General features: G+C 42.7%; 1 long non-coding RNA gene across 4 annotated transcripts in view; it reads right to left on the bottom strand.

The window, feature by feature from the left end:
- LOC101903056 (uncharacterized) overlaps positions 1–13,053 on the bottom strand; it is a 197,437-nt gene that overhangs the window by 56,195 nt on the left and 128,189 nt on the right. The window contains exons 1-2 of one of the 4 annotated variants that reach the window (XR_009496866.1): positions 9,405–10,941; positions 864–944 (exon numbers count right to left, since the gene is read on the bottom strand). This is a non-coding gene — a long non-coding RNA (uncharacterized lncRNA). Of the gene's footprint in view, positions 1–863; positions 945–9,404; positions 10,942–13,053 lie in introns of those variants that run through there. The other 3 variants (XR_009496867.1, XR_003037761.2, XR_003037759.2) reach the window with 3 other exon arrangements.

Below are 13,053 nucleotides of genomic sequence, written 5' to 3'. Positions count from 1 at the left end.
AACCTCCGCTCACAGCTCCATTGATTACGCCTCTTTTGCTCTGGTCTTGTGTGATCTCTGGAAAATGGTTAGTTTCATCTCTTGGGTGCTTCTTCCCCCAGCCTCAGGAGTTTCCACATACACATTTGCTAATAGGCTGCCAGAGGAAGCCCCAGGGAATATCCTCAGGATACTTCTGGAGACTTTCGTCATATGACTCCCTCCTCTCCCAGAGGAGGGAGCCAACTCCAGCCACCTTGGTCTCCCCAGACCCTCAGCTCTGTCTCATCAACTCAGGGAGACCACTGGGATCTGCCTGGGTTTCCCTCCCTGGCCCCGCCTTGGAAACCCTCCTATAGGGCTGGGGGAGTTAGACAGCCCCTGGCTTATATCTCATCTCTCAAGGATCACTGTCCTTTCCTACTTGATGTCCAATGTCTTTCAAACTCTTGTTTCATATGCACTACCTTTGTTACCAGCTATTTTAGATAAGAGGGCAAATATGGCCCTTGTTACTCCATCTTGTCTGCCCTGTTTTTAAAACTATTGCCTTAAATCAAAAGTCACCAGGTTCAGATGCCTCTTTTTTAGAACCTCTTCCCTGTCTAATTTAGCAATTAGTCTAAGCAAGCAGCCAGGGTCTGTGATTAAGAGCAGAAACACTGAGGTTGCACAGCCTAAAGTTTGATATTATTTCATTCTTAATGGTTTGACCTTGAGCAAGTTACTCACTCTCTTCAAGCCCCAGTCTCCTCCTTCATAGTCAGGGAAAGTACCATGAGGGTTACTTTTATGTGTCAGCCTGGCTACGGTGCTCAGGTGTTTGGTCAAACATTAGTCTAGATGTTGCTGTGAGGATATTTTGGAATATGATTAACACTTACAATCAGTTGACTTGAAAGGAAGATTACCCTTGATAATGTGGGTGGGCCTCATCCAATCAGTTGAAGCAAACGTCGAGGTTTCTGGAAGAAGAAGAAATTTGCCTCAAGACCCTAACCCACAAATATTTCCAGGATTTCTGTTCTTCTAGCCTGCCCTGTGGATTTTGGACTCAAGATTGCAAAGTAACTATTGCTTGAGCTTCCAGCCTAACCTACCAGCTTCCCAGTAAATGTCGTATTTACTCATCTCTACAACCATGAGCCCATTCCTTCAATGAATCTCTCTAAGCAAGACACTTGTTGTTGATCAATTATTTTGCTCTCTGTATCTTTCCCATATTCCCCCATCATGTAATTGTGTTTTTGTTTGTATATTTATATTTATTTGGCTGTGCCGGATATTAGCTGTGGCATGCAGGATCTTTCGGAGAAGGCAATGGCACCCCACTCCAGTACTCTTGCCTGGAAAATCCCACGGACGGAGGAGCCTAGTAGGCTGCAGTCCATGAGGTCGCTAAGAGTCAGACACGACTGAGCGACTTCACTTTCACTTTTCACTTTCATGCATTGGAAAAGTAAATTGCAACCCACTCCAGTGTTCTTGCCTGGAGAATCCCAGGGACGGTGGAGCCTGATGGGCTGCCATCTATGGGGTCGCACAGAGTCCGACACGACTGAAGCTACTTAGCAGCAGCAGCAGGAGGAGGAGGATCTTTAGTAGAGGCATGCAAACTCTTAGTTGTGGCATGTGGGATCTACTTGTCCAACCAGGGATTGAATCTGGACCCCCTGCATTAGAAGCATGGAGTCTTAGCTAGTTGACCACCAGGAAAGTTTCCCCGTGTATTTGTTTTTAAAGTACACATTGCCCACAGCTCAGCTATGTGTGTGATTTCACTTTATCATCACAGAGGGCTATCTGCCATAAGCTGCGATGCATAAGGCAATATAAGTAGTCATGTATGGATGTGAGAGTTGGTCCATAAAGAAAGCTGAGTGCCAAAGAACTGATGCTTTTGAACTGTGTTGCTGGAGAAGACTCTTGAGAGTCCCTTGGACAGCAAGGAGATCAAATCAGTCAATCCTAAAGGAAATTAGCTCTGAATATTCATTGCAAGGACTGGTGCTGAAGCTGAAGTTCCAAAACTTTGGTCACCTGATGAGAAGAGCTGACTCACTGGAAAAGACCCTGATGTGGGGAAGGATTGAGGGCAAGAGGAGAAGGGGGCGACAGAGGACGAGATGGTTGGATGGTATCATTGACTCAACAGACATGTGTTTGAGAAAACTCCGGGAGATCGTGAAGGACAGGGAAGCCTGGGGTGTTGCAGTTCATGGGGTTGTGAAGAGTCGGACATGACTTAGAGACTGAACAACATAATAAGGCAACATTTCAGAATGAAGTAAATCTTCTCTGAAAGTACATCAATTCAGATATTAAACAAATACATAGATGCAGGTTCAGCAGTGGAGGCCTGTTGGGCAAGAGCCTGACACTGTTTTCCTCCCAAGTTTTTGCCCTGAATTCCTGTGAAGTGCTCCCCTAAACTTCCCTTCCATTCCACTTCCTCCCTTCACAGAGACAGCCACTGGGGCCATGACAAACTCAAGAGTCAGACTCAGGAAACTGAAGTTAGAAGAACCCAGGCATTGTCCGAGTGAGGCTGGACTCGTAACCTGAAGGAAAGCTCAAACTCCCAATCTTTATACTGAAAAATCCAGGGCACTCGATAAACATCAGCTTGATGCACACTTAGCAAAGTGGGATGAAACTGACTTTCTACTGTGGGCCCTGGAGGATTCAGAGACTAAGAGGCATCTTTTAAACCAGGAGAATATCCTTTTGCTGAAAATATTTGAGTATTTCTTCCTCTTACAGTACCATTTACACCAGCGGTCCCCAAACTCTGTGATCTAATGCCTGATGATCTGAGGTGGAGCTGATGTAATAATAAAAGAAATAAAGTGCACAATAAATGAAATACTCTTGAACCATCCCAAAACCATCCCCCTTCCATGGAAAAATTATCTTCCAGGAAACCAATCCCTGGTGCAAATAAGGCTGGGGACGGCTGATACACCATCATCATAGCATTAAGACCTGGTATTTCTGGCAATGTGTTTTCACTATTACACATCTATACAGAGTTCAAATGGGATTTGAAATCAGGCAGAACATCTGTGCAGACCTTCACTCTATCAACCTCTTTGCTCGGGTCCATGTATGTATTAACAGTTATAGAAAAAGTAACAAATAATGGATGAGCTCTTTCCACTTCACATAGACAGAGAGATTTAAGCAACAGAAGAAAAGACAATCGTATTTATCTAAGTACCCACATATAATATGTGGCAAAGAGGACTAAATGGAGAATAATAATAGGAACACATGAGATATTTTAATTTATCCAGTGTTCTTTTTCTTTTTGCAGTGGACTTAGGAAACTGAAATGTGTAAGCAGATGGAGTTTTCAGTCCTATGATATTTGGACATGTAATGATTTTAGTCAGATAAAAATTTAAATTTCTTGTTTTGGAAAGAGATAAGACAATGGGATAAAGAGAAGAGACACTCCTGTCCTCTGAGGATGAATTTTAAAATGGTGCTTGATTTGCTCATTGAACCTTCAGGATTTGATTCATGTTATGGAACTGGCACAAATAAACACTAAATGAGGTATTTTCGAATAAATGTAACGTTGAAAGCTCTGGTCGAAGGAACTATACTGTAAATCATTTCGTAAATCTCCTTTCTCTGAAACTCTGGACTTTATGCTTTTATTGGTTTTTTCTTGCCAGTTTTTAGTCTCCTTCATTGAGTCATTATGACTGTTCAAAAGAAAGCCAGAATTCATGCAAAAGCATATAAAAGAAGACTCGATTAGTTTTGAAATTATAGACACTCCAGGAAACAGTGAAGTTAGCACACCTGTATAAAACACACTTGGAGCACTTTCATATTTAATGAAAAATATATTCCACCGAGTGTTAACCCTGAACAACATGACCTAGAAACCCATTAATAGTTTTGCAGCTTATTGAAAGACTGAGATTTTACTATTCCCACTCTAGCTGAGCATTATATGAAAATGCTTATAAATCTCAACAACTCACCCTGAAGTTTGCCAAATTACTCCCCCCTCCCCATCAGTGGAATGTACCATCACACGGAAATATAAAAATTTCAGCAATATCTACAGAGACACTCCAAATTACTCAGGCATTAAATCATCTAATATGAGATGGATCTATGACCATGATGGGAAGAGTCCCTGAAGAGGACAAAATATTTGTTTAAAGGGCCAGTGGATCATGGGACACATTGTGGGTTTGTAATATGTTCAGTAAATCGTTATGTTCCCACTTCAGGGAGAAAGAAGTCCACTACTTCCTCTGAACTGAATTTTGGTTGTTCAACAAAACCAAGTATTATCCTATATGAAGAAATAAGCTCACAAATAGTGATACAGACTGTGGGTTTCTCCCTCCTCCCTGTGAAACTTCTCTGGAATTTCCTGCCTCTCTTTCATGCAAGAGATTTCTTTTTTCCATCCTTCTAAGGCTGATTGGCTTGTATCATTATGAAACAAGGATTTTTCTTTCAAAATATCAGATTGAAAAATTCTCAGCCTGGCGTTGTCTCATAAAGATTATGCTCTGATTAAAACCAGACCTGGCTTGTAGATCTGCTTTCATTTTTTCTCCCCTGAAACACAAACAAGAGAAATTTTAATAAAAACATTCCACTTCCCACCAGAGACGCTGGGAATGGTAATCCAGGTATTACCCTATCTGCAAATATGCATCCAACACGCAGGGCCTGCATGGAAGTATTTTAAAGGCTTAACCCAAGATTTTCATATTAAGAATGGAATGTAGTATCTTTTGATTCCTTAAATCCCCAATTTTGAAGAAAGGCACCTTTTAAAATGATCTGAGTGATGGCCTGGGACTGTTAACAGGTATTCTTAACAATATAATGAACTCACCTGTATCCTTTTCCCAGTGCTTTTTAAAAGTGAGGAGACAGAACCCAAAGATGCCTGAGAAAAGATGTTCACTGCAGCGTTGTTTATAACAGCTGCCAGCTGCATGTAGTCTGCTGCTGCTGCTGTCGATTCAGTCGTGTCCGACTCTGTGCAACCCCATAGACGGCAGCCCACCAGGCTCCCCCGTCCCTGGGATTCTCCAGGCAAGAACACTGGAGTGGGTTGCCATTTCCTTCTCTAATGCATGAAAGTGAAAAGTCAAAGTGAAGTCACTCAGTCGTGTCCGACTCTTCGAAACCCCATGGACTGCAGCCTACCAGGCTCCTCCGTCCATGGGATTTTCCAGGCAAGAGTACTGGAGTGGGGTGCCATCGCCTTCTCCACATGTAGTCTGACTGCCTATCAAAGCTGACTTGGGGAGGGATGCTAATGGAGGGGCTAAGAGCAGAAGCACTGGAGACCAGCTCTGCCTGCTTATGGATTCTGGTGCCACTATTTACTAATCCTGTGACCTTGGACAAGTTACTTAAACCTTAGTTTTCTCCTCTGTAAAACTGGGATAATAACAGTAGCTAATTCTTAAGGTTGAAGTGAAGCCTGAGATAATAGTTGCTAGTATCTGTAGTATCTACAACAGTGTGTGGTACATCATAGGTTCTCAATAAATACATATTGAATAAATACAAAGAGGTTGCAAGAGTGCCCAGTGAATAGTGGGCAATCAACTGGTGGCTATTAGGTGGTATGTCCATACAATGGCATAGTAAGCAGTAATTTAAAAACATTACGTATCACTATGTAAAAATAAATTTTAATATTTAAAATATGATATAAAAAAAGAAGTATTGCTCAGTGGTAAAGAATCTGCCTGCTGATGCAGGAGATGCAGTTTCGACCTCTAGATGGGGAAGAGCCCCTAGAGAAGGAAATGGCAACCCACTCCAGTATTCTTGCCTGGGAAATCCCATGGATAGAGGAGACTGGTGGACTACAGTCCATGGAGTCTCAAAGAGTCGGACACAACTTAGAGACTAAATAACAAATAGGATGCTACACTTTCTCTAAGAAAATGGCCAACATGTATATGTGGGCTTTGCTGGTGGCTCAGATGGTAAAGAACCTGCACATCAGTTCAGTTCAGTTCACTCAGTCATGTCCGACTCTTTGCGAGCCTGTGGACTGCAGCACGTCAGGCCTCCCTGTCCATCACCAACTCCCAGAATTTACCCAAACTCATGTCCCTTGAGTCGATGATGCCATCCAACCGTCTCATCCTCGGTCGTCCCCTTCTCCTCCCACCTTCAATCTTGATCAGCATCAGGGTCTCTTCATAATCCGGTGGCCAAAGGATTGGAGTTTCAGCTTCAACATCAGTCCTTCCAGTGAACACTCAGAACTGATTTCCTTTAGGATGGACTGGTTGGATCTCCTTGCAGTCCAAGGGACTCTCAAAAGTCTTCTCCAACGCCACAGTTCAAAAGCATCAATTCTGTGGCGCTCAGCTTTTTTTATAGTCCAACTTGCATATCCATACATGACTACTGGAAAAACCATAACCTTTACTAAATGGGCTTTTGTTGGCAAAGTAATGTCTCTGCTTTTTAATATGCTATCTAGGTTGGTCATAACTTTCCTTCCAAGGAGTAAGCGTCTTTTAATTTCATGTGCACATTCACACACAGGACCATCTCTGGAAGCATCTTCAGGTATGGGGATATTGATTTTCCTTTGCACCCTGTTTTTGGATTGGTGGACTAGCCTAGGTGACTTTTCTGGGAAGCAGATTTTGAGCTGAGACTCTTGTGTACAGAACATCTATTTGGAGGCATGCCTGTGGAAGGGAGCAAGGGAAGCAGAACTGGAAAGAGGCAGAAGTCCGTCTGTGACAGAGTCCCAGCAAAGCCAATCCTGAAGGGTGGAGGCAGTCGGAAGCTGGATGGCCCCTCAGAGCTGCCCCAAGATGGGAGGAGGGGCCAGGCCATCATACCACCATCCATCAGGTACCAGACGCTGGCTGGTCCTTGAAGGAAGTGGACCTGCAGTGAGGCAGTTTTCTTCAGCAGAGGCAATCCCTGAGGAAAGGGATGGTAAGGGACTTCTGGCACATTGTCAGCAGCTGGGGGAGAAGTTTCTCCCTCTTGAAGGCGGGATCAGACAGCACAGAACAGTATCCACAACACTAGCTGTTCCTTCAATAAGTGAATGACATAGAGGGCAGGGATTTAATTTCCAGTCACAATAGTTTGTGGTGACTTACGGGGTGCCCGAGGGCTATTGTACTTCATACTCCGCACCACCCTGCCAAAAGTACCAGAAGTTTTAACAGTTGAATGAAGGATGGTCTAAGAGGTGCTTCTGGGAGAAATCTGTGTGTACTCACTGCCTTAAGAGGTTACTCAATAATTGTTTATTATAGACCAATAATTCAGACACACGTGAATTAACTAGGGGAGAATAAGACACTGAAACTGTCCAGTTTTTCTATCTTAGCCCTTGTTAATATCAGCATGATGGACCTCCCTGGCTGTCCAGTGGGTAAGACGCTGCACTCCCAATGTAGGGGGCACAGGTTTGATCCCTGGTTGGGGAACTAAGATCCTGCATGCTGCACAGAATGGCCAAAATAAATAAATATCAGCATGAGTTTGGCATAGAGTCTCTGGACGGCCAAAGGAGCATGAATATAGAGCAGTGTTCACCAAAATGGTATGTAGGTATTCCAGGGGGTGCAAAAGACCCTGGCCTTCTCTTTAAGTAGGAACATTCGTTATGGAGAGGAAATTTGAGAAGTTTCACAGATACATACTTTTGTCTTTAAAAAAGGAAAAGCAAGGAAGAAAAAAAGATTTCCCCAATATTTAATAAACAGAGATTGGCCCCTGTTCAGTTCACGAGCTAGACTGCCTCATTTCCAGCCCATTAGAAAACAGAGCCCTAACTCCACAGTAGGAAAGATAAGGACAAAGCTGCTCTTGCTTTCAGCATCTTATAACACTTGCAGTGGACTCCTCAATGAACTGGAATACTAAATAATATCATTTAGTTTTAACTAAACAAATCTTCACAAAATTATGATATGGCATTGGCTGCTGACTGTTTTGGTGACATGGTACCCTGGATGGTATCCTGGAGCAGAAAAAGGGCACTGATAGAAGAACCTGAGAAATTAAAATAAAGTCTGTGGTTGATAATACTTCATTAATGCTAATGTTTTAGTTTTGATGAATTTACTCTTTATATTAGATGTTCACACTAAGGGAAGCTGCATGAAGGGTAATGGGAATTCTTCATTCTATATCTTAGTGATGCTTCTGTAACTCTAAAATTCTGTTAAAAAGTTCTTACACAAAAGCTATTTGAAGTATAGTTTTTACATCTATTATTGTTAACAGTAAACATTCACCTAAATGGACAGCATTCCTTAATGCAGGAGACCTGGGTTCTATTCCTTGGTCAGGAAGATCCCCTGGAGAAGGGAATGGCAACCCATTCTATTATTCTTGCCTGGAGAATTCCATGGATAGAGGAGCCTGGAGGGCTACAGTCCATGGGGTCGCAGAGTCGTACACGACTGAGCGACTAACACTTACTATAGTAGAAGATAATAAAAACAAAATTATCATGTTTAGCAAACTATCTGAAATGAATATGTCAGAATATATTAAAAACAACAACAACAAAAAAAACAACCAAGCTTCTGGTTTTGTTTGAAGTATAGAATTGTGTGATTCTCCATCCAGGGTTTTTAAATAATGTCCTGAATTTTTATACATATTTAGAAGCCACTTTTGAGATTTCTTACCTAATAGCAAATACACTATTGGAGAAACTGCAATAGAGAAATAATTTACATAAAGCAATGATGAAAAATGTAAACATTCTCTTTAGTTGGAAAACCCTTTAGAAGATACAAGCAAAGTGTTAGGAAGAAAATTACAAACAGTGGGCTGACTGCTGAAAGAATGAAGGTGGAGAGACTTCTAACATGAGTCCATAAGTGAGCTGCTGGCTTGCTTCTAATCAAAATGTTTAAATCTTATTTCAACTTTTTTCCTTTTAAAATTTTGTTTTAGTATTAGAAGTATATTCATAACGTGTTCATACTAACATATAACATAATATATAAATATAGATATTAATACTAAATATTTTTAAAGCACAAATACTGGAAGAACATGCTCAAAAGGGTTTTACCAGTAGGAGTGCATGATTTACAGTCTTGTTTAGAGGATAGCTAATCAGAAACAACAAAGAAAACGGGTTGGTTTAGTTCCCTAAAACAATTTATTAGGGGAAAACAATGTTCCCCATCATATACATAACATATCAATTCTAGGTGTGCCTTGGTCCTCTTGTGCCAAGTAAGCAAAATTAGAATGCTAATTACCTAAGTGTTTTTACAGTTGTTTGGCTAATGTCATCTGTTTGCCTTTGGTTAAAAGTCACATGTGAGGAGTACAGTCCCAGAGACTGTGATTCCAAAGGAGAACAAGCATCAGCCCAGGAAATATGGATGGTTAGTACCCTGAACTGTTAAGAAGTAACTGCTCACCTGTGGAGATGAAGACAGTAAGATCTGAGAGTTAAATGGCTTGCTGGTGCTATGTAGGTGGGTCCCTAAACAGAGCCCAGACTGGGACCGTCCAGACTCATCTTCTCCCCATCCAGGGCACCTCTTTGGTTACGCCCTGCATCTGAAGCAACAATCCGGTGTAGGCCCAGTTTTGTATTTCCAGGTTGGAGGAAAGTAATGGATTCAAAGCTTCAGCTAGAAATCACTCTTCACTTGCAAAGAAAATCCTTTGAATTTTCTGGTGAGACTCATGGCCACAGGCTTTATAGAGCTAAAGACAAAAGGTCATTGTTGGGTTTGCTGGCGTCACCATGTTGCTAGGAGAGCGTCTGTGATGGAATGTCCCAGGCAACAGGAGCCGGGATCCTCCACACAGCCCTGCCATGAGCAAAGGACACGGCCTCTGTGCACAGGAAGGAGAGATCAGGCACCGGCACCCCAAGGGCAAGGCCAGAGCACCCAGTCCTCCTGGACTTCGTGGGAGAGGACTGAAGACCAACACAAAAGTCCTCATTCTACATCGTTTCTTAATGATTTTAAGAAATAAACATATGTTAAAATTTCAATTTTTATTTTGCTTCATGGTACCCAAACCTGCTCACTTCTTCTGGACAACAAGTTATAACAAACAGCAGTAAAATGAGCCTGAAATGGATATGAACTCATTTTGCTGGGAATAGGCAATGACCTGGCCCCACGTTTGACTTGCCAGCCCTGGGAACTCTCCAAGCATGTGGTATAAGGATGGGGTATTGGCCCAACCGCCTCACAGGTCAGGTCAGAGAGCACAGGAGGACGAGGAGGATGCAGATGAAGGGAACAGATGCTCTGCAGGGAACAGGGTGCTAAACGCTGTGCTGAAATGCTCAGCACAGATCCATCTCTTTCAAGAACCAGGATTCCAACTGCCATACGCTTTCTTCCCTTTGTTATTTACATCCTAGAAAATACGCCTCTAAGGGTAATGTGTGCTCATATATATGTATGTATTTTCAGAGTGAGAGAAAACAGAAAGCATAAAAGGAGATTTTTGACTCACTAGCTAACATTTTTGAAATGTTTGAAAACTGCTTTTGGGAAAGCAATATAGCTTTTGCTTAGAAATAGAAATACAGCACATTTTCATTTAAAAATATCCCTGCATTTTTTTTTGGGGGGGGGACGGGGAAAGTGTTTCATAAACCTCTTAAACTGAGCATGGTTGTCAATTCTGAAGTCTTCCTGCTAAGCATTAATGGGAGGTTATGTCACCTGTGACCAGGGCTAAGGGCATAGCCCCGGGCTCCCACCCCTGCTTCTGAGTTCCCTGCCTAGGGTCAGAATAGGGGAAGTGTATGATGCTGGCTGAGGTAGACTCTAACCTTGGGTAAAAATGGGAGAGAGAAAAAAAGAAGCCAGGGAGGATTCTGGGAGGTTAGATTGACGGGGAAATCTTCTACTTCAAAAGCTCAGAGGGCCCTACAGGACTCAGGCTGGCCCAGCACCGGGGACGGATTAGGGTCTCCAGCCCTCTATGCCGGCTGCCACTCCTGCAGGTAGTGATGCTCTGGCTAAAAAGTTGAGTGGGTGGAAATGCCTCTGGCAGAACCTGGACCCATCCTCCACAAAAGCTACTCACTAGGATGATCTGCTCTTGTGTAGACTATCTACATGTCATGGCTGCCACAGGGAATGGGCACATTTATACCATTGCTGGGACCATGCTGTGGGGTGGTGAGGGATGCTCCGGGTACCCAGGTGCCCAAGGCCCTAGGGGATCAGTTTATTGATACACTGACAACTGGCACAGAGGTTGGGAAGCTCTAGTTCACAGTGCAGCCCCATCTCTGAGGATGAAAGCCTTTGTCCCTCATTGAAGGATAGGGAAGGGCAGGTATCTTTGGGGTGGCCCTGAGGTCATGGTGCCAATGTCTCTTCCAGCGGTGGGAAAGCAGAGGTGGTGCGAGGCCTGAAGAAGAAGACGGTGGTTCTGTGAGGGCCTGGGAATCTCTGGCAGGTGTCTCAAGTGGAAGGGGGCACTCCAGTGCCTGCCCTGTGCCAGGCGAGATGTGAAGGGTTGCTCCCAGAACCCTCAGCTCCTAAACTCTGCACCTTCCCTCCCCCTGTGAGGGGAGAGGGCTATGGGCAGAGCCTGGATCCTAGAACTGGGATCTGGAAAAAGTGGGTTGGGAGTTTCTGCCTTTCCTGTGGTCATGCCTACAGCCATCCTCTGCTGATCTCTGAGGACGATGCCCCAGGCGAGGAGCGTGATGGGGTTTGTGTTTGATAAGGAGGAAGTGAAGGAATATCAGTGGGCCCATCCATAGAGGGAGAACGCAGCAAATACTTCATAAGGGAAGTTATCTCCTTTCCTAGTGTATGATTTTCTAACTTAATAAAACATTTTTTTTCTGTACTCCCGGTTTTCCAATCCTGAACTCTTATTTTGTTTCTCTGGGATCTCACCCTCACTTATGACTAATACACCATCCATGAGCTAACAGTTTGCAAATGGATGTATTCAGCCAAGTTTCTTCTCCTGAATTTCAGAAGTGTACCTAATTCCCTACTGGTCATTATACTTAGATGCCTAGTGGGTACCTGAGACTTCCCGTGTGTAGTTTGGCAAAGAGGAGGTCATTCCATTCACATACTGCAAGTAATCTCCTGTTTACCAAAACCTTTGGAATTAAGAGCGTTTCGTGCTCGTAGCTCAAAGAATCAAGGAACATGGTTTTCATTTACCATTGTTTTAATAATTTCTGCCAGACTAAACAATAAAATTCTATTCTTGTTTCCAGAGTTTTACCAATGTGAAGCATACTTTACTAGACAGTTTTAATACTAACTGAGTCTCCAAATAATGGTGTGGGCGGTCATGACCATGTGTCATAGCTGCAGACAGACAACTTAAGCCAGAAGACGGCTTGCAACGTTTTTCTGAAGTCTTCAGAAACACCTTCTTTCCAGTTCGGCTCAGGTGATCTTTTGTTGTTGTTTAGTAGCTAAGCTGTGTCCAACTCTTTCACGACCCCATGGATTGTAGCCCATCAGGCTCCTCTGTCCATGGAATTTCCCAAGCAAGAATGCTGGAGTGAGTTGCCATTCTGTGATCTTTGGCATCGGATAATTTTTCTCACCTCCTAACTTTGTCCCTATCATTTATTTTACCTTTTTTTAAAAATTGAAATGTAGTTGATTAACAATGTTGTGTTAGTCCCAGGTATATACTAAAATGATTCAGTTTTAGATTCTCTTCCATTATGGGTTATTAAAATATATTGAATATAGTTCCCTATGCTATACAGTAGGTTTTCTATTTTATATATGGTAATGCATACCTGTTTAATCCCAAACTTCTAGATACCCCACGACTCTGCCCTTTCCCCTTTGGTAACTGTAAGTTTGTTTTCTATGTCTGTGAGTCTATTTTCTATTTTGTAAATAAGTTCATTTATATCATTTTTTTCGATTCCCCATATAAGTGCTATAATATGTCATTTGCCCCTACCATTTCTAATAAAACTTGAATTTCTTTCAGATTTCATGACCAACAAGATCATACCAGGTTTGGGATGCAGCTGAACGGGGATGATCAGAAAGATCCATTAGTAGAGGTTCAGTTAGCAGATCCTACAGTTCCTAGGAT

This window comes from Bos taurus, chromosome 13 (genome assembly GCF_002263795.3).
Source record: "Bos taurus isolate L1 Dominette 01449 registration number 42190680 breed Hereford chromosome 13, ARS-UCD2.0, whole genome shotgun sequence".
In the NCBI taxonomy this organism is placed as follows: Eukaryota; Metazoa; Chordata; class Mammalia; order Artiodactyla; family Bovidae; genus Bos; species Bos taurus.
The sequence above is the reverse complement of the archived record's forward strand: the minus strand, read 5'-3'. Positions and strand labels throughout refer to the sequence as shown.